This window comes from Oncorhynchus masou, chromosome 9 (genome assembly GCF_036934945.1).
Source record: "Oncorhynchus masou masou isolate Uvic2021 chromosome 9, UVic_Omas_1.1, whole genome shotgun sequence".
NCBI classification, from domain to species: Eukaryota; Metazoa; Chordata; class Actinopteri; order Salmoniformes; family Salmonidae; genus Oncorhynchus; species Oncorhynchus masou.
The window spans coordinates 31,199,766-31,222,637 of NC_088220.1; the positions used below are offsets into that span (position 1 = coordinate 31,199,766).

Sequence of the window (22,872 nt, forward strand, 5' to 3'; positions counted from 1 at the left end):
CACGAACACCCCATATGTGATGCATGTTTCTCACAGATGAACTAATGAAAGGGTTATCTCTCATCAGGCAGATTTTCAGTAGGAAGGGGGAGAGGAGATGGAGATGAGGGAGGGGGGAGAGAGGAGAGAAGGAAGAGCTCCATTAAGATGTCTTATGTATGCGGCTAGTTATTCCTTATAAAATGTTCATTTGTCCTGAGGTGGAGGGTTGGATAAAAGCGGACTGACGAAAGGGAAGAAGCATCCATCCTACTGGGTGAATGTGATACTTAACTAGGACCATCTAAACCGGCACGTTTCATATTCTCCATTTAACATTTCCTTCATTTTCCCGGGGCCTCTATCATCTCAGTCTAGACATATCGCGTTTGACTAAAGCTAGGAAGTCAGTGTGTGTTTGTTTGTGTATTTAAGCAAAGAGCATCGAATGGCAGGAGAGTGAGAGAGTGAGAAACATCATGGGGGTAAAATGGAGGCTGAAATCTCACTGGCAATGTTGGAGAAATTCTACTGAACACAGAGCACAGATGAACAGCAACCTGACTGATATCACTAGCTAGCCTTCCTCAGCAGCAGGGATGTGGGTCACAAAAATGATCTGGATCCGATGGTGAGGGGCCACAATTCGTATTTTTTTAAGCTAGTTTGCTGAAATGTTACACATTTTGTCATGGAGCAGAGAGAATATTTAGCAAATTTATAACTACTTTCATGCACATTTTTTTGTTCCTGCAATTCTACTTGGCCATGAGGTGGGGAGAAAAATGAGCAGTTTCACAGCTAATTTCTTGCAATTCTACACATTTTGCCATAGGGTGGAGAGACATGTTTGCAGTTTGTACTATGATATCTGAATGAGACTGATTAACAAAATCAAAGGGGGGGGGGGCTCAAATTCGACATTACTACAAGTTTAGATAGCTGTCCGCTAGACTAATTCACCAATCTTTAAAAATCTAGCTGACATGGGCTAATTAAGTGACTGTCAGCGACTGACATAACGAGAGAAAAACTGCTGACCCGTAACTGAAATTGCACTTGGTGTATACTACTATTCTATCTCGCAACAGTAAATTGAGATCCCGACTGAGTCCCCTCCCCTCTGATACATTTTTTAGGGGTGAAAGATGCCCATCCCTGCTCTACAACAACCGTGGAGGGAGAGGTTTGAACTGTAGGAGAAACAGTGAATTAGTCTAGGATTTGCTGCACCCTTGACATAATAGTACCGTGATGATCATCTACAGTATTCTAACCGGTCCTCATCCAATCAGACAGATTTCACTTCTCACACGTTTAAAATCTCACAGCACTTTTGATCATGCAAGCATTTTTTTCGTGGCTACTATTTATTTACCATCATCAGTACAAATGTCCTCCTGCCAACTGCTTGTTCCCAGCGTATATTGAATGTCCCGATTTCAAATGAATTGGAGCCAATATCTCGTGTGAGATGTTTTTTGGTCGCTCGTTCATTTATGTGGCGGCTTGTTAATTCATGCAAAGGAGGGTGGGTTATTTACAGCATGCATCATGCATTAGCCACAACCTTTACAGCATGCATTAGCCACAGCCTTTACAGCATGCATTAGCCACAGCCTTTACAGCATGAATTAGCCACAGCCTTTACAGCATGCATTAGCCACAGCCTTTACAGCATGCATTAGCCACAGCCTTTACAGCATGAATTAGCCACAGCCTTTACAGCATGCATTAGCCACAGCCTTTACAGCATGAATTAGCCACAGCCTTTACAGCATGCATTAGCCACAGCCTTTACAGCATGCATTAGCCACAGCCTTTACAGCATGAATTAGCCACAGCCTTTACAGCATGCATTAGCCATTAGCATGCATTAGCCACAACCTTTACAGCATGCATTAGCCACAGCCTTTATGCATTAGCAGCATTTACAGCATGAATTAGCCACAGCCTTTACAGCATGCATTAGCCACAGCCTTTACAGCATGCATTAGCCACAGCCTTTACAGCATGCATTAGCCACAGCCTTTACAGCATGAATTAGCCACAGCCTTTACAGCATGCATTAGACACAGCCTTTACAGCATGCATTAGCCACAGCCTTTACAGCAGGCATTAGCCACAGCCTTTACAGCATGAATTAGCCACAGCCTTTACAGCATGCATTAGCCACAGCCTTTACAGCATGCATTAGCCACAGCCTCTGATAGATGAAATCAGTGGAGGTAAAAATGATTGGTCCTGCTCCTCTTCTGTCATCCTGTCAGAGGATGGTTGGGATGGTTCATACTGCACATACTGTAGCTCAGGCAGTTACACATTATCACACATCTTTGTTAGGAGATAGTCTGGGTGTACATAGAAACGTTTGAACGTGTGTCAAATACAGCATACGAATCCAAACAGTGATAATCTGCCATGTAACCGGCATAACAGAACTGGAAACACAGAGACAGAATAAGTGGTGATAGTAGAGGTGAAATGTTGTAAAGAAAAGAGAGAAATAAGCCAATAAAGGTGGCCGACCTGGAAATGGGGAGGGGTTGTGTGTGTGTGTGAGTGAGTGAGTGAGTGAGTGAGTGAGTGAGTGAGTGAGTGAGTGAGTGAGTGAGAGAGAGAGGCCTCTTTGTCTCGAGTACAGCATCAACATACAGTAGCACCGTCCTCCCTGCTTGTTGTGGCCGCCCACAACACAGAGCATAGCCTTGGATGGACCCCGTAGCCTCTGTTCTCTTCGGTCCCAGGTCATGGACATAATGCTCATATTAGACACAGCCACTCAACCACTGATCTGAAGATTTTTGGAAGACTGAAATAGTTATTAGTAGTCATCTGACATAATCTCTCAAAAGTTATACGGGGGGTTGGTTAGGTTAATTATGGATGGATGTTCATGAAGCCAGTTGGGATTTTCTTTACAACATTTCACCTCTACTATCACCACTTATTCTGTCTCTGTGTTTCCAGTTATGTTGTGCCGGTTACATGGCAGATTATCACTGTTTGGATTCGTATGCTGTATTTGACACACGTTCAAACGTTTCTAGACACAAGTGTTCCCCGAAAATGCCCAAGATCTTGTTCCAAACTAAACAAAGTACAGTATATTGCCTTCCATTTAACCGCACGTCTGTGTTCCATTCCCTTACCACCATATCTCCTATAAAGCAAGATAATGGTCTATTGTCGGGGGGTTGGTTAGGTTAATTATGGACGGATGTTCATGAAGCCAGTTGGGATTAAAAGGAGCATTTTCTTTAAACAAGAGCAGTTGAATTTCCATCTGAGAGATGAGGAGACTGGCCTAATGGGAGGGGCTTCACTCAGAACGCTCCGTCCCCCCCCCCCCTCAGGCCCCAATCTGTCTGTGTGTGCTCTCCAGCTCTGTGGCTATGATTAGCTTTAAATGTTAATTGGATTTTACTTTATTTATTACGAGCAAGATATTAAATATTTTCCAAACTGCTCTCCAAATCCCCCATGCTCCGTTGTGGGTCTACTGTTTACCTGATGATTGGTGCTCTGTGGATGTACAGGATCATTGTAATGCATGGGTATTGGGTGGGCTTACCTCATTAACACTCCCAAAGGTGGTCTCCTGTCGAGAGCCTTTAGGGTCAGATCAGAAATGTCCCTTTGCCTCGATAGTTCTGTGTTTGGATCGATCTTCAATATATCCATTTTAGACGATCCAACCACCAGCTGCGTCTAGTTGAATAGGAAAGGAACAGTAATTAACAGATGGACCAATGTTTGTGCTTTTGATTGTCTTTCTTTGATACTTATTAAATCCACATATCTGTGTGTTTGTATGATACCACATTTAATGCAGTATGTGTAGATAAAGCAATTTGATTTTGTGTGTTGTTGTGTTTGTACATCCATGTGAAGATTTGGTCCATTTTTGACGTCATTTGCCAGGCCTATAACAGGGGGCCCAGGGGCTATTACAGGAGAGGATTTCCAAAGGCTTTTTTTACCCAAATGTCTTAAGCTCAGACCCCTACCGTGACTTAGACAGCCTCCATCTGAACGCAGCAATATTCTCATCAGCTCAAGAGGGATTTATCTCTGAGCTGATCTCAAAATGGGGAGCAAGGAGGAGGTGATGTTGGCTCGATAGGCTACGGCTACACTAGACTGGGACTGGAGCATTGTAGCATCCTTTTTACAGGAACACGCAATAAGGACCAGCTGTATGGCCTTTCATTACATATATGCTGAGATCCGTACACCCTGGCCATTGTTACAGATGAATCCTTCATGGTTGTCTTTTAAGTGTCTTTATCAAGGTGGAGGGGTCATTTGCATATGTTACATGTAACGTTACACGCCAGCTATTATTCCTCTCTCAGACGGGGAAGATATGTCCCATCTATATGACATATGTCAGCAGATATCCAAAGTACCATGTTGTCACTGGGGCCTCGGCAGTGGGCTGCTCTCTGGGCTGGTCTCCATGGAGGAGAGGAAAGGAGAGGAGAGGAGGGGAGGAGAGAGGGGATGATAGGAAAGGAGAGGAGAGAAAGAAGATGGTATAGGATGGAAGGGAGATGATGGGAGGGAAGAGGAGAGGAGAGCAGACGAGAAGAGAGCAGAGGAGAGGAGGGGAGGGGAGGAGAGAAAGAAGAGGATGGGGTAGGATGGAAGGGAGATGATGGGAGGGAAGAGGAGAGGAGAGCAGACGAGAAGAGAGCAGAGGAGAGGAGGGGAGGGGAGGAGAGAAAGAAGAGGATGGGGTAGGATGGAAGGGAGATGATGGGAGGGAAGAGGAGAGGAGAGCAGACGAGAAGAGAGCAGAGGAGAGGAGGGGAGGGGAGGAGAGAAAGAAGAGGATGGGGTAGGATGGAAGGGAGATGATCGGAGGGAAGAGGAGAGGGGAGGGGAGGAGAGAAAGAAGAGGATGGGGTAGGATGGAAGGGAGATGATGGAGGGAAGAGGAGAACAGAGGAGAGGAGAAGAGAGCAGAGCAGAGGAGAGGGTAGGAGAGAATGAAGAGGATGGGGTAGGATGGAAGGGAGATGATGGGAGGGAAGAGGATAGCAGAGGAGAAGAGGGGGTTGGGTAGTTGGTTTTCGCTATTTGTCTGGCCTGAGATGTCACCCCTGGGACATGTAAAGTCAGTAATAATGCATAGCTTTCTAACAGTACATCTGGAAGGTTAACTGAGAGCCGTAAGAATCAGGAGCAGCTAGGTTCCTGGTGGTGAAGCCTGTCTGTGAGTGGAGTGGATTGGTGAGATGCTGCCGCTCCTTTTGACAGAGACAGGGGTGGCAGACAGAGAGTGTTGATCACAGGCTGCCCCAGACAGAGATGGGGTTGGGGTAGATCCCAGAGGGCCCCACCCCCCATCCTCCATCCTCCCTGACCGTTATCTCTGGTGACTCTAAAAGGCCAGACAGCTTGGCATCCGGAGAATGATGTCATTTGAAATGTTGTGCATGTCTGTACAAAAGGGGGGTATGAACAAGGAAGAAACAGGGATGGATGGAGGTCTACACACTTGTTTGAAAACAGAGCTCTGTGTGCCTTGTTTCTGACTAATCACTGGGGCTGAGTGCTGGATGGATGCTCAGGGGTTACAGAACTGGATGTTCAAAGTCTGCTTGATATCAGACAGTGTGGGATGTTCTGTGCTTGGTTTGATAGTTATTGGAATACATGTACTGTAGGCCTACACACTTTTGTGTTGCTCATAGCTTTTACGAAATGCAATTGCTACATAGTGCTACGTTATAGATGAGACTCATGGGATCTCAGCCGTGAACATTTTGACATGATACAACATAGGACAGTAGGTCTGTCGGTTTCTCTTTGTGCACATAAAGCTGGATTTGGGTAAAGAAATTAGTATTGTATAACCTCCATGCCAAGATGGCCAGCAGTGGCCCTACCCTGTGAGATGGGGAAGAGGAGAGGAGGGTATGGGAGACGTCCAGCTAGCTGATGTGGTCCAGTGTAACACAGTTACACCATAATCGTATTAGCTCTGACAACCTGCTAGTCTGGTTAACAGCCACGAGACTTTCTACCCTGTAAGTAATTGCTATGTTGTCTGACTTGCCTGTCAGCGGCTGGCTGCACACTGATGCTCACTTGCAGTATCAATTGTCATTTTACAAGGACTTATTGCCTGTGGATACTGCCTGTCCAATACTGTATTTATCCATCAATATGTCTCCCCTCTTTGTCTCTTACGATCTCTCCCACACACACACACACACACACACACACACACACACACACACACACACCACACACACACACACCATGGAACACCCCTCCATGGAACACGCCTTTGCCTAAAACCAAATGTACCAACAAGACACATAAAGGAGAGCAGCACGGTGAATCACTACAAATGCACTATGAAACAGAGGGCAGAAGGTGTACTGCAATATTAATGTGCACTTTTACAAAAGTCTAACTTTTTCAACTTTTTGTTTGCAGCTTAATCTCTGAACAGCGGGCAGGTGTGTTGGTCTAACTATGACACTGGACTGGAGCGGTCTAACCTCACCTCCCATACCTCCTGTAAAACCTGCTGCTTTTTCACGTCATTCACAGAGAGGTGGACCTGCTTTGTTTCAACGTTAGGCTTACTGTAAATATACATATTGTACACATGCTTCTCAGATGCAACCAAACCATCATGAAAACATAGCGATCTTGTGGAGTCCTTTATAAAAACATATACTGCAGAATTTGAGTAATGTGTTTATTGGGCTGTTTGAACAGTATGTGTACACAGCTGTGTCTGCTTTCTATGCTGTTTGTCAGAGCCCCGGCCTCCCAACCCTCTGCCTCTCCCAGCCAGCCAGCCAATCAGCCAGGGACGATAGGAGCGAGGGGAAGGGCTGTTTGTTTGCTTGCCTGCTTTGTTTTATTTCGCTGTTTTTGCTAATCACAGTAGCGACTGGCCTAGAAAACGGGACCGTACTTCCTGATTCAGCAATGGAACCATCGTTCCCTTGTTCTGACAGGAAGACAAAAGAGAAGGAATAGGCCTTTTATTGGGTGATGATGGGGGACATGGTCACGCCCCCTACTGCTGTAACTAATGATGAATACTAAAGGATATGTACAGAAAACAGTGCTGTAGGATTTATGTAGGGTACTTCTACAGTCTTATCCTATTGCTCTTGGCTGTGTATGCTTCAGATTGCAGCACTAACATCCTGGCCAGAGCGTACTAGAACACCCCCACGCTGCCACAGAATCTGCATGCATCACAATCGATAACGCTGAAGAGTGGGCCTATCCCCAAGCCTTCTGACTTCAATTCTGTTTTTGTGGGTGTCCGTGGGTGCTTTCAACAGCCCCCGCGCTATTGTTCCATGGCTCGCAATTTTAGAAACGCAGCTCTGGCTCCAGTGGATGCATGTACTGTGTTGTAGCGGCGTGGACCAGAGCCTGCACGTCTAGAATGTTGTAGCAGTACGGTGTCGCTTGGTTCATCTGAGCATTGACGGGATGCTGTTATTCATGCAGTATCGTGAGGCGTTTAGCTGCTGAATGAAAACTAGATACTAAAGCTGAAGAGCTGAGATTTCGACGTCTTCCATTTTCTGGAGAGTTGTGTCTTGTGAGGAGGACATTTGGCGATGCAGACAATGCGTCTCTTCCCATGTGTAGCGTAGTCACACTGAGTGCCATCCCCCATAATGCATTATCCAAGCAGCCCTTCAGCCATTTGGTCTGCTGGCCTCCATTTTTTTCCTTCAGTTTTTCTTTATTTCTGTCATCCTCCTCTGCCGTCTGTCTTTCTTATACATCGTCAGAATCAAAAGTTCCATTTCAGGGTGTCGACTAGCTACATAGTGAGGGTATGTTGCAGCAGGCTGCTTCAGCTCTGTGCGTCTGTATAATTAGCACAGCTTTTCTCTGCCGTTTTAAGAGGATGTGCTCAAGCTGCCGTTTCATTAAAATACAGCCGCTATGCCTTTAAAACAATCACGTCTTTAATCTTTGAATACAGCTTTTTCTCCTTTCGAAATGAGGCCTTGACCAAATGTAATACATTAAAGGAAATGTTGAAGGTTGATCCGTGGTTGAAATATGTGGATTACTTTTGACAAACCTATCAATGAAACTGTGGAAAGATCTTTCTGAACCTGCTGTTCATTGAACATCTGTTTAACATAGCGCAATTGGTCTGGAATTATTCATGTTTTCAATGCCATTCCTGTAATCTGTCTTATTCGTTTACATTGCTCTTTCTATTGGTCTTAGTCCATGTGTCTCTGAAAAATCAGTCAGCTCCTAAAGGGATGGACACAGTACAAGCACCATATAGATGCATATGTTTGTCTGCCACTGCATCCTCCCTCTCTCCCTTCTCCTCCCCAGTAAAAAGACAGGATGAGTGAGAGGGTGACTCATGTTATCCAAACATTTGTCTATGCTAGAGCACAGACCACATAATATCCTTTAACAGGCCCTTGGTTCATTATCAGTCATTATTGCCTAGTGGATATATACTGTGTCTGCCCATTGACCTTAATGTGCTCAAGATAGTGTATCTCTCTCTCCCCTCCTCTCTCTCTCTCTCTCTGGGAAATGGAGACAGATATCCCAGCCTAGAGACAGAGGGGGCGAGAGAGATAAAGACAGAAAGAGAGAGCACAACCATACCCGTTCCTGGTTACAAACAATACAAACAGTCCCGTCTTAATATCCTACTTCTCATAGCACTGTAGATGGGGTACACCGGCCTTGACATAGCTTATTCTGGATTTATTACATCTCTCCCTCTGTTCATCTAGGGTGTCTGTGAATATGACATATTTGAGTGGAGGTTGGATGTCTGTCTGTGTCTTGTCTACACTGTATGATTGCATTGTTGTCCCTCAGGTAGGCAGCTCTCTCCCTCATATTTCCTTTCCTCCCCTGGATTTCCATTAGTTCTGTAGTATGGGTGTATTTGACTGTGTTCATGAAGACCACTAAGACACTGGCCTGCCCAATGTCTCAGGACTACAGAGCTGTACTATGCCTATGTAATATTTCCCTGTACTGTGGGCCTAAGTGTCATCTCTGCATCTCTCCGTCCCCTGACTGTACTCTAGTGCTGTATTTCAGATTTAACACAAGCAGAGTCTGTCCAGATTACGTGCTGGATTACCATGGTATGTTATCAAAGTTTCTAAGTAGTACACGGTCAGCAGGCAGCAGCCCAGCGTTGGAGCTGGCTGGGCTCAGCGGGCCATACACAGCAAAACAATAAGAACTTCATTTGGCACTGATGTAATTGTCTTTATGCATCAGTGTAGCACCTCTGCTGCTCACTGCTATTGTGATGCTCTTCATGACTGGCTGCCGAGGCAAGGCACTCGAGGGTAATTGGGTGTGTGGTTGATTTCTAAGTATTGGAAGTATAGAGCGTTGGCACCATGACTCAGTGTAACATTATCATGCCATCTTTATACTAACAGAACAGCATCCATTTTGTAGCCATTACTTCAATGTTGTGATGTTTATTGTTCAATATCAAAAAATGTGGTCGACTGCAATTCCTCAACGTCAACCATGGATATATACTCCCCTACGTGTTTATTTGGACAGTGAAGTTGAAACTTTTAATTTGGCTCTATATTTTGGATTTGAGATCAAATGTTTGATATGAGGGGACAGGACAGAATATCACCTTTTATGTGAGGGTATTTTCATACATATCTGTTCTACCGTTTAGAAATGAAACCACTTTCTGTACTGTATTTAGTCCCCACAATTGAAGTTGTCATAAGTATTTGAATAAATTCACTTATAGTGTATTACATTTAGTCAAAGTATTTGGTCCCATATTCCTAGCACGCAATGACTACATCAACCTGTGACTCTACACATTTGTTGGATGCATTTGCAGTTTGTTTTGGTCGTGTTTCGGATTATGTTGTGCCCGATAGAAATGAATGATAAATATTGTTTACCATGATTATGGATAATCCTGAATGAATTGTGAATAATGATGAGTGAGAAAGTTACAAATGCACAAAGATCACGCCCCCAAAACATACTAACCTCTCACCATGACAATAACAGAGGAGCTTAGCATTTCTGGGGGGTATGATATTTATGCCTCTGTAACTTTCTCACTCATCATTATTCACAATGTATTCAGCATACACGTTCATGTAGAAGTGTTCAGAAACATATTCCATTTTTATTTACAATAAAAGTGACTGCAAAATGACAATACATTATTTACCATTCATTTCTATTGGGCACAACATAATCCGAAACACAACCAAAACAAACTACGAAATTCAATTTACTAAACTTTTGACTCAATCGAGTCCACCATACGTGAAGTTCTGTACTGTCCCCTCATATCAAACATTTGATCTCAAATCCAAAATATAGAGCCAAATTAAAAGTTTCAACTTCACTGTCCAAATAAACACGTAGGGGAGTATATATCCATGGTTGACGTTGAGGAATGGCAGTCGACCACATTTTTTGATATTGAACAATAAACATCACAACATTGAAGTAATGGCTACAAAATGGATGCTGTTCTGTTAGTATAAAGATGGCATGATAATGTTACACTGAGTCATGGTGCCAACGCTCTATACTTCCAATACTTAGAAATCAACCACACACCCAATTACCCTCGAGTGCCTTGCCTCGGCAGCCAGTCATGAAGAGCATCACAATAGCAGTGAGCAGCAGAGGTGCTACACTGATGCATAAAGACAATTACATCAGTGCCAAATGAAGTTCTTATTGTTTTGCTGTGTATGGCCCGCTGAGCCCAGCCAGCTCCAACGCTGGGCTGCTGCCTGCTGACCATGTACTACTTAGAAACTTTGATAACATACCATGGTAATCCAGCACGTAATCTGGACAGACTCTGCTTGTGTTAAATCTGAAATACAGCACTAGAGTACAGTCAGGGGACGGAGAGATGCAGAGATGACACTTAGGCCCACAGTACAGGGAAATATTACATAGGCATAGTACAGCTCTGTAGTCCTGAGACATTGGGCAGGCCAGTGTCTTAGTGGTCTTCATGAACACAGTCAAATACACCCATACTACAGAACTAATGGAAATCCAGGGGAGGAAAGGAAATATGAGGGAGAGAGCTGCCTACCTGAGGGACAACAATGCAATCATACAGTGTAGACAAGACACAGACAGACATCCAACCTCCACTCAAATATGTCATATTCACAGACACCCTAGATGAACAGAGGGAGAGATGTAATAAATCCAGAATAAGCTATGTCAAGGCCGGTGTGCCCCATCTACAGTGCTATGAGAAGTAGGATATTAAGACGGAACTGTTTGTATTGTTTGTAACCAGGAACGGGTATGGTTGTGCTCTCTCTTTCTGTCTTTATCTCTCTCGCCCCCTCTGTCTCTAGGCTGGGATATCTGTCTCCATTTCCCAGAGAGAGAGAGAGGAGGGGGGAGAGAGAGATACACTATCTTGAGCACATTAAGGTCAATGGGCAGACACAGTATATATCCACTAGGCAATAATGACTGATAATGAACCAAGGGCCTGTTAAAGGATATTATGTGGTCTGTGCTCTAGCATAGACAAATGTTTGGATAACATGAGTCACCCTCTCACTCATCCTGTCTTTTTACTGGGGAGGAGAAGGGAGAGAGGGAGGATGCAGTGGCAGACAAACATATGCATCTATATGGTGCTTGTACTGTGTCCATCCCTTTAGGAGCCGACTGATTTTTCAGAGACACATGGACTAAGACCAATAGAAAGAGCAATGTAAACGAATAAGACAGACTACAGGAATGGCATTGAAAACATGAATAATTCCAGACCAATTGTGCTATGTTAAACAGATGTTCAATGAACAGCAGGTTCAGAGAGATCTATCCACAGTTTCATTGATAGGTTTGTCAAAAGTAATCCACATATTTCAACCACGGATCAACCTTCAACATTTCCTTTAATGTATTACATTTGGTCAAGGCCTCATTTCGAAAGGAGAAAAAGCTGTATTCAAAGATTAAAGACGTGATTGTTTTAAAGGCATAGCGGCTGTATTTTAATGAAACGGCAGCTTGAGCACATCCTCTTAAAACGGCAGAGAAAAGCTGTGCTAATTATACAGACGCACAGAGCTGAAGCAGCCTGCTGCAACATACCCTCACTATGTAGCTAGTCGACACCCTGAAATGGAACTTTTGATTCTGACGATGTATAAGAAAGACAGACGGCAGAGGAGGATGACAGAAATAAAGAAAAACTGAAGGAAAAAAATGGAGGCCAGCAGACCAAATGGCTGAAGGGCTGCTTGGATAATGCATTATGGGGGATGGCACTCAGTGTGACTACGCTACACATGGGAAGAGACGCATTAACAGCATGAAAATACCCTCAAATAAAAGGTGACGTTATGTACTGTCACCTCATATAAAAAATATGATCTCATATCCAAAATGCTGGAGTCAAATGAAAAGTTTTAGCTTCACTTTCCAAATAAATATGTTGGGGATTGTAGTTGCGGTGTGAACATGGATTATTCTAAATCCCAGTGTTGATTTGACTGTCTTCTTTTTACTGTTATAGAGTTGGTCCGAAGAGCTGGTTTTAGCAGAGACTGCGTATATATTCTATGTATGTTTTCCTATCTGAATGGTGACGAGCATAAAGACCTAGTTTAATGAGACGTAGCACGGAGAGGAGTTGTGACTAGGAGTACTTTGCTGGACTAGAAAGCCATACCTCAGATCTTTATGGGTTTATACACAACTACCGCCTGGAAACACCACAAGTATGTCGTCTCCCTTTCCAACACTGGCTTTTGTGAGTCTCCTGCCAATACATTGGTGGGATCGTGCCGTATTCATGGGCACGTGACATGCGGATGGAATTTGTGGAAATGTTACCTTTTATTCTGTCTTTTCTCTCTCGAATTAAACCTCACTTAAGCAGTAGCCTTGGGTTTTTCTCTGGAGGCAGATATTTCCGAGACTGCAGGGAAGAATCCTTGACATGGAGACGGTGTGTGACCATACTTCTGTTCGTAAGTACTAGTGATGGACACTGAATGGAACGTCCATATTGAGATCAGTTACATTTTTCCATTATCGATATCATACCCCCCTCCTCAATAAAACATTGCCAATGTGTGAATGTTCTCTTGTTGACCATTAGGCCAGGTGTGACTGTTCTGGGAGCCTAAGACCTACCCAACCAGTCTGAACGCAATGGCCATCGATCGATGCACCATGAGCAGGCAATTAAAGGGACAGTGTGACATTTTGGCAATTCATTTAGTCTACTTACCCGGAGTCAGATGAACTCATGGATGCCATTTGTATGTTTCTGCATGCAATTTGAAGGAAGTTGAAGGTAGTTTCTGGAGCCATTGCTAACTAGCCTAGTACAATGACTGGAAGTCTACAGGAACATCTAGCATGCTAGTATCCAAAATGGTATCCTTGAGTTCATCTGACTCTGGGTAAGTAGGAAAAAAAGGCTTGGTTGCTAAAATGTCACACTAACCTTTTAAGTTTGCTAAGTTGAGAGGGTTTTGTACATGTAGGAACAGTCATGTTCCTGCATGCAGAAAGGATAAACTGATATCCCTCAAACGATATCAATGTCATATCAAATTAGCGATATTGGTGCCCACCACTAGTGAATGCAGTACAGGCCTGTTGTCTGTTGGGTATTGAGGGTTAACTGTGGACTCTTTAACCTCAGGCTGATGGTGTCCTCTTGAAACCTGAGTCCCCCAAAACTCGTGACAAGTGAGGAAAGGGCTGTGATGCTTGAAGAAGCACAAAATAGATATTTGCTTCGTGTTTCATGTTGCATCTGGCATAAACAGAATAAAAGAAGAAGAGCAGTTTATTATGTGACGTCAGTGATTGCTATTTTCAGAAGGGCTGCTTCGGGAAACAGGAAAAGAGATGTGAACTCCCGTTAAACCTTCGAAATAGCGAGATGCCTCAGCCTGCTCGCTACATTTACACTCGGAGCAGCAAAGCCAGGGCTGGATGGGCTTGAACCTGGGGTTAGTTGCCTGCTCTCTCAGTCGTCTCAGTCTGTCTATTGGCCCATGGTAATGTCACAGAGCTCAGGCTCCTAGCGTTGGTCCCTGAATGTGCAGGGCTATTCATGTCAATGAATCCCAGAAAATGATCAACGATCAGTTGAATGGCCTGATCATTCATGTGTCTCAATATCACTCTTGCCAGCCTTTTACAAACAAAGATTCACTGAGGGCAACTGCGTGATGTCTAAGCACTGATGTTAGGCACCGTATCTTGGAGTTGGCCCTAATTTGTAGTTGAACTGAATTACATAATATCCGAGTACATATATATCCCTGTGTTAGAATAAGTAAGACAGTATGTTGAGCGCTGCCTTCCCACACGTGAAGCCATAAGGTGTCTTAAGCTGGGGCGGAGGAGCTTGAGGAGAGGAAGGGAGAGAGAGATGAGACAAGAGGAGCTGAGGAGTTGGGATAGGAGTTGAGGAGGGGAGGGCAGGGGGAGGGAAGAGGAAAAGAGAGGAGTTGAGGAGAGGAGGGAAGAAGAGGGGAGTTGAGAAGAAAGAATAGGGGAGGGGAGGGGAGAGGAGAAGAGCCAGTGTGTTGCCATGGTGCAATCTTAACCAGAGCTGTACATAAGCTCTGCTGCTCAGTTAATTATGGAGACTGCAATGTTTACGTGCAGGCAGCAAGGCAGGCAGCAATGCAGGCAGGTAGGCAGGGAGGAAGGCAGGCAGACAGGCAAGCAGTAAGACAGGCAAACAGACAGGTAGTAAGACAGGCAGTAAGGTAGGCAGACAGGCAGTAATTCAGGCAGACAGACAGGCATTAAGGCAGGCAAGTAGGCAGCCAGTAATGCAGGCAGGAAGACAGACAGGCAGTAAGGCAGGCAAGCACGCAGCAGGGCAAAGGGCCTTTTTTAGTAAAGGATGTTTTCATGCCACTGTAGATATGGAGTACATGTAGCTAGTAAACACACATACATGTTTTCATTAAAATAAATATTTCACAAACATGTAAAATGAAGATGTGGAGTATAAATCCTATAGGCTCCCACTACTATTGCACAGGCAGAGAAGGATGCTGTTTTAGGTAGAGGCAGATAGCGGAGGAATGAGGAGCCATTCTGGTTCTAGTCATGGTGCTGCTTCCCTCTCCTCTCCTGTGTTACCTAGCGTCCCACTTATGTAACACAGAGAGGTCTTCCAGGCAGCCGAGCCCCAGAGCCTTGCTGTGAATAGGCTGCTGGAGAGGCTGCAGATCATGATCAGACAGTTTAGAAAACCCAATATGGGCTCATGTGGATTAATATTCCCCATTTCAAATTCAAATGATGTAATCAGACAAATCCAAGCGAGGCATTTGCTCATTGGAATATCTCTGAGCCTGATGACGTGTCTGGCAGGGATGGGCCGAGAGAGAGAGAGAGAGAGAGGGTGGAAGGAGGGGGGGGGAGCTTGGAAGTGAGAGCAATGATGCAATATCAGGCTGTGCACTTTGAACCCTGGAATGTCATCTCCTGTGGATGCTGTTTCCGCTAGGCAGGCTGACCAGGTAATGCCATGGTTACATGTGGTTGCGCTGCTATTTACAGCGCATTATCAAAATGAAGCCAATGACACCGCAACGCCAGATTGCTCTCACTTGTGCCCAGGAGATGAAAAGCTGTTTGAAAACTCTCCTCCCAGCTAGAATGGCCATAGGCAGTATAGTATTAGCCATCTTTTCATGTCTGTTATAACAGATCCATATTATATTTCTACTCCAATTGAATACACCAAAGTATTGTTATTCATGTTTAGGTCATGACCCTCCTCTGTGTTGTGCCAATATAAAGAATTATAAACATCCACTTATTCCTCTCTCCTCTAAGCGTCCTCAAGAGAGAACGAGGTAGCGATGAGCTGCTGGAGTCATGTACCGTATGTAATTACCACAGAGTTGCTTCATGGGAGATATTAAATTACCACGATAGGCTTCTTTGATCTTAGCACACTAAAGGAATGATCTTGTTTATCGTAACCTTCCTGTGTGTACACTGAGTGTACCAAACATTAGGACGACCTTAATTATAATGACTTGCACCCCCTTTTGCCCTCAGAACAGCCTCAGTTCGTCAGGGCGTGGACTCTACAAGGTGTCAAAAGCGTTCCATAGGGATGTTGACTCCAATGTTTCCCACGGTTGTGTCAAGTTAGGTGGATCATTCTTGATACACACGGGATACTGTTGAGAGTGAAAAACCCAGACGCGTTGCAGTTCTTGACACACTGAAACCGCTGCGCCTGGCACCTACTACCTGTTCAAAGGCACTTAAATCTTTTGTCTTGCCCATTCACCCTCTGAATGGCACACATACACAATCCATGTCTCAATTGTCACAAGGCTTAAAAATCCTTATTTAACCTGTCTTTTTATCTTAACTGATTGAAGTGGATTTAACACGCGACATCAATAAGGGATCATAGCTTTCACCTGCATTCACCTGGCTAGTCAATGTTCAAAAATGTTTGTGCACTCAATGTATATTCAAATCTTGATTTAAAGCTTAGAATATTATTGAATTTGAATATTTTACTTTTTCCCCATGCTCCAATGTTGTTTCCCTTGGTCTGACTGAAGGACTCTATGAACAAATGCCTTATCATCAGATCTGAGGCCTAGATGCTGAAATGTTTAAACTTTTAAGCCTCTTGCCTGTCTGCTCCGATCAGTGTTTGTGTCATGTGTCCATGCCCAAATGATGGCTGCTCTGAGTGTGCTCTGATCTGTGCTGTGACACGGTCTTCCATGAAGCCTGTGTGTCGTGATCCAACCTGAGGTGTTCTACAGGAGAAGAAGAGACAGGGAAGTCTGGAACCTCAACAGGAGGCAGATTGGCTTGGCAATCCCCAAAGTAATACAAATGTTTGAAACAAAAGGACATTTATTTTTTCATCGCCATTTCATTTGGCAGTAAATATACCAGCATATGGACAAACGTGCTCATGAATGTATTCATAATTGTGCAGTAGAAAGTAGTGTCACACTTTTTGTTGCCTCGCCATTGTCCTACTTTACTGTAATTCTTCATCACTTTCAACACCTACACGCTTTGCCAGCCAAAGTGAACGCGGGCAGAGCCCAGGAGGACAGGCGGTGAATGGAGCTGCGTGTGGGTGTTCCACAGTCGACCTGCTGAGCTCTGTGGGCCATGATGACTGGGGGGATGGAGGGGGGAGGGCTGCTGGGCTCTGTGGGCCATGATGACTGGGGGGGGGATGGAGAGGAGGGCTGCTGGGCTCTGTGGGCCATGATGACTGGGGGGGGATGGAGAGGAGGGCTGCTGGGCTCTGTGGGCCATGATGACTGGGGGGGGATGGAGAGGAGGGCTGCTGGGCTCTGTGGGCCATGATGACTGGGGGGGGGATGGAGAGGAGGGCTGCTGGGCTCTGTGGGCCATGATGACTGGGGGGGATGGAGAGGAGGGCTGCTGGGCTCTGTGGGCCATGATGACTGGGGGGGGATGGAGAGGAGGGCTGCTGGGCTCTGTGGGCCATGATGACTGGGGGGATGGAGAGGAGGGCTGCTGGGCTCTGTGGGCCATGATGACTGGGGCTCTGTGGGCCATGATGACTGGGGGGGAGGGGGCTGCTGGGCTCTGTGGGCCATGATGACTGGGGGGGGGGGTGGAGAGGAGGGCTGCTGGGCTGTTTCTAGTACCACGGGGTACTGCCTGGGACCAGCCCCTCCATCCTCTCTCTATCCTGGCCAGGGTCATAGGTGGCTCTGTCATCGGCGTTGGTTGTTTTAGCAGTGGCTCTCCAAAGAGGATCTGTGGTGTATGTGCCGACCAATTTATGTTTCATCTGAAAATGTGGTTGGAAGCTCCGTATGGAGGGTGTAACGCAATCAGAGCTCCTCCGGAAGCATACAGAAGCCAATTTGAGCTCTGTGCCGCATCGCCGTGAGCCTCCCAAATTTTGTAACAATGCTTATAGCTCTGATTGGTTGACAGTCAGTGGGGGCGGGAGGTCCTGTATAAACACAAACTCACTTCCTTGACAACTTCCTTCACAACAGCTCTGCACTGCTCCGCAAAGTGCAAGAAGTATGAATGCCCTGACTTCTGCGGAGGCCATATCACTGTAAATACTGCATGGCCAGTGCAGACTTTGGATTGACCATCCAGCACCTTGTAGCCTCTCCTGTACAGTGTACTTCTCCCTACCGCACAACTGCCTCTCTCTGCTTCCCTCCCCATCTCCCCATGGCTCGCAGGTTCAGCTTAGTGATTCAAATTATGGTCTTTTTTTAAAGAAACAAATGAATCATTTGTTTTGGTTGTTTTTTTTTGAGCCATGGTTGTTTTTGTGTTTAAATAGGTGGTGCTGTGTATGTTGGTGCTCAGGCAGGGATGGCTTGGAAGCTGTCAGCTCGGCTAATGCCCCGAAAGCAGCACACCAACACAGTCAAAGGTCAAAGTTCACACTGTGGTGGCAAAATATGCTGCCAAAATAAGGCTATAACATCAGGAGACGCTTAGCATCCCAGAGAAACAGCCCGCGTAAAGGGACTATGTTCAATGACCAGAACACAAAGTCCTTTATTTGGTAATGTAATTGACTATGGATGGCAAAACAATATTATAACACTATAATCGTCAGATAGCTTCAAAATGGCAGCGTAGGGCTGTACACTGTCGCTGGCTCTCACTCAGTACAGGCAGAATCCCAAACCGCACAGAGGAACACGTGTTGCTCTCAGCTTAGCAACAAGGGGTAGCAACCAGCCGAGAGAGGGCTGCCTGCGAGCTAGCAATCTGCAGAGACCTCTGATGTAGACGGAGCAGTGGGGGCGGGATCATACCAAGCATACTGAGGATGATGCGTACATATGACACGTTTTCTCCCCTCCAGATCAGTGGGCCATGTTAATGGATTTGAAAGGGCATCCACCGTTCTCTCCGAATTTCTAGCAATAATAATGTGTATTCATTCGATTTATTTTTCAGAATTTCCCGTAACGATATAATGATGCACATCTTTTTGTGGTCATTTTAAGCAACCCGTCAATCAAGGAGTGACAGAGCCTGTTGCAGTCCGGCTGTGGTCAAAAGTAGTCCACTAAATAGGGAATAGTGTGCCAATTCCGACGCATTCCGTGTAATAGCGAGTGGAAATGATTAGAGCAGTGTGGACGGATGGTGGTGGGTCAAGTAACCTGGTACCAGAGGAATCAGGCGGACATGGAGGTGTGGGGTAGGGGTAGATGACATTATTAACCCAGATTCTGCTGATTCTCTTACCATACAGCGTAATCCACAGACCAGGCAGCAGCTGCCACTGCCCTGGGCATCCCACAAAATAAACACTGACAACACATAGACAACCACAATACAACACATGGAGAACCTTATTAAAACACATGGACAACCCCATTACAAGACTTGGACAACCACTATGCAACACATGGACAACCCTATTAAAACACATGGACAACCCTAATACAACACATGGACAACCACAATGCAACACATGGACAACCCTATTAAAACACATGGACAACCCTATTACAACACATGGACAACCCTAATACAACACATGGACAACCCTAATACAACACATGGACTGTCAGGACCCGGTTACGAACCTGGGTCTCCGGAGTGAGAAACAGTCACCAACTGAGACAGCCGAACCCAGAAGATGAGGCAGACACAGCAGTACCGGTGTATTTAATAAAGTAAAAAGGAAAGTCCTTAAATACAAAAATGGCAAATCAAAAGGTGGTAGGAATAGCACAAAAAAGCCTCAAGAGACACTCAAAAACAAAAACAGAATTCCACAAGAGCATCCACCGGAATCGACAGGAAACCACAGAACACTAGGGCTGGGTGCTAACATACAAACACAGAGCACAGAACTGAGGGAAACTAAGGGTTTAAATACAATCAGGGGAAACGAGGTACAGGTGCAAATAATAATGGGGAACAAGGGAAAAAACATAAGGTCAAAAAGCACAATGGGGGCATCTAGTGACCAAAACCCGGAACAACCCTGGCCAAATCCTGACATGGACAACCACAATGCAACACATGGACAACCCTATTAAAACACATGGACAACCCTATTACAACACATGGACAACCCTATTACAACACATGGACAACCTTAATAAAACACATGGACAACCTCATTACAAGACGACAACCACTATGCAACACATGGACAACCCTAATAAAACACATGGACAACCCTAATGCAACACATGGACAACCTTAATAAAACACATGGACAACCCTATTACAACACATGGACAACCCTATTAAAACACATGGACAACCCTAATACAACACATGGGCAACCACAATGCAACACATAGACAAACCTATTAAAACACATAGACAACCCTATTAAAACACATCAACAACCCTAATATAACACATGGACAACCACAATACAACACATGGACAACCCTATTACAAGACATGGACAACCCCATTACAAGACATGGACAACCCTATTACACCACATGGACAACCACAATACAACACGTGAACAACCCTATTACAACACATGGACAATCCTATTAAAACACATGGACAATCCTATTACACCACATGGACAACACTATTACAACACATGGACAACCCTATTAAAACACATGGACAACCCTATTAAAGCACATGGACAACCCTATTAAAGCACATGGACAACCCTAATACAACGCATGGACAACCCTAATACAACACAGGAACAACCACAATACAACACACGTTTAAATACGAGCTTACATGAATGCATCAACACATACACATTCATGCATACACACACTGCATTGTTGGGAAGGGCCCATCAGGAAGCATTTCACCTTTAGTCGACACCTGTTGTTTACCAAGCATGTGGCAAAAAAATATGGATTTGATTTGATTTGACGCACCCAAACAAACACTCAGATGTAAGGCTTAGTACACACACACACACACACACACACACACACACACACACACACACACACACACACACACACACACATACCATTCATATACACACACCTACTCTATATACCAGCCTAGATACAGTACATGGAGTCATCAGACACACATTCCCATGCCCCAACTTGATTACCACGTAATGACAGGATCATGAATTCTGAAGCATCCACTGGGAGTGATAAGTAATACAATTTCAGAGTGTGGCTGTGTCTGCTGGGCTGAAGGTCAGACTTGCCACCTCTCCGAGGCTCATTTGGAGCCGTTCACCGTGACCAAACAGGAAGCTAAGCCTGAGCACGCTTTAGTAATATTACATCAAGATGAGGAGGGAATGCTGCTGACAGCTGTGACCGCCTATTAATTATCCTTTCCTAAAACTGTGACTGTGTGTGCGTGTCATTCTCGCTCTGTGAGAAAGCAAAGGAGCATCATGCCTGTTTGCGTGTCACAATGCTCAATCATTCGCATCAAATCTGTTCTTCCCATGCAAACCATGTTGTTTAATAGACCTGCTTTATGAGTGAAGTAATTCACTTACTTGTTTTAAAATAAATAAATATACAGTATTTTACCAGGATAGTTGACTGAGAACACATTCACATTTACAGCAAAAACCTGTGGAATGACCATGATGGTATGAGAGGCAGATTGGGAATTTAGCCAGAACACCGGGGTTAACATCCCTACTCTTATGATAAGGGCCATGAGGTCTTTAGTGACCACAGAGAGTCAGGATACCCGTTTAACAGCACCCTTTTGACCATAGAAAATAGTGCCTCCTACTGGCCCTCCAACACTAAGGGAGAATGGAACAATAAGGAGGAATACAATACTAAGGGGGAATACAATACTAAGGGAAATGGAACACTAAGGGAGAATGGAACACTTAGAGAGAATGGAACACTTAGAGAGAATGGAACACTAAGGGAGAATTGAACACTAGGGGATGATGGAACACTAAGGGGAGAATGGAACGCTAAGGGGAGAATGGAACACTAAGGGGAGAATGGAACACTAAGGGGAGAATGGAACACTAAGGGAAAATGGAACACTCAGGGAGAATTGAACACTCAGGGAGAATGGAACACTCAGGGAGAATGGAACACTAAGGGGAGAATGGAACACTAAGGAGAGAATGAAACACTAAGGGAGAATGGAACACTATGGGGAGAATGGAACACTATTGAACACTCAGGGAGAATGGAACACTCAGGGAGAATGGAACACTCAGGGAGAATGGAACACTCAGGGAGAATGGAACACCAAGGGGAGAATGGAACACTTAGGGAGAATGGAACACTAAGGGGGAATGGAACACTAATGGAGAATACAACGCTAAGGTTCAACAAGAGCAGGTTCTATATACTGTCCATCTGTCTGTCCCTTCTCTCTCTCCTTCTTTCGCTCCCTTCCTCCTTCTCTCCCTCCTATCTCCTTCTCTCCTCTCCTTCCCTCCTCCTCCCATCTCCCCTGGTCCTTCTGATAGTGAGCGGGGCCTCAGCTCAGCGTGAATAAGATGTTGGGTGCATGGTAATTGAATAGGTATTGATTGCACTGCAGCGTGGCATACGAGAGGCCAATGAAGGCCCAAGGAACAGAATGAGGCACCACCGACCGACTGACTATGCTGCTCATCCCACCTTCCGCAGGAAACACACAAACCCAGTACGTCTTACAACACACTGACCAGCTCACAGAGACAAGTAATTGTAGATGACGTTGTATTGATACGCTACATCACCAAAAGTATGTGGACACCTGCTCGTCGAACATCTAATTCCAAAATCATGGTCATTAATATGGAGTGGTCCCCCTTTAACTGCTTTAAAGGGGGACCACTAGATGTTGGAGCATTGCTGGGACATGCTTACATTGCTTACATTCAGCCACAAGAACATTAGTGAGGTTGGGCACTGAGGTCAGGCACTAATGTTGGGC

The 22,872-nt window shown here is 45.0% G+C and overlaps 1 protein-coding gene across 6 annotated transcripts in view; it reads left to right on the top strand.

Annotated features, from left to right (window-relative positions):
• Positions 1-22,872, top strand: part of LOC135545843 (disks large homolog 3-like) — a 139,895-nt gene that overhangs the window by 45,686 nt on the left and 71,337 nt on the right. The gene's annotated exons all lie outside the window — the stretch shown is intronic.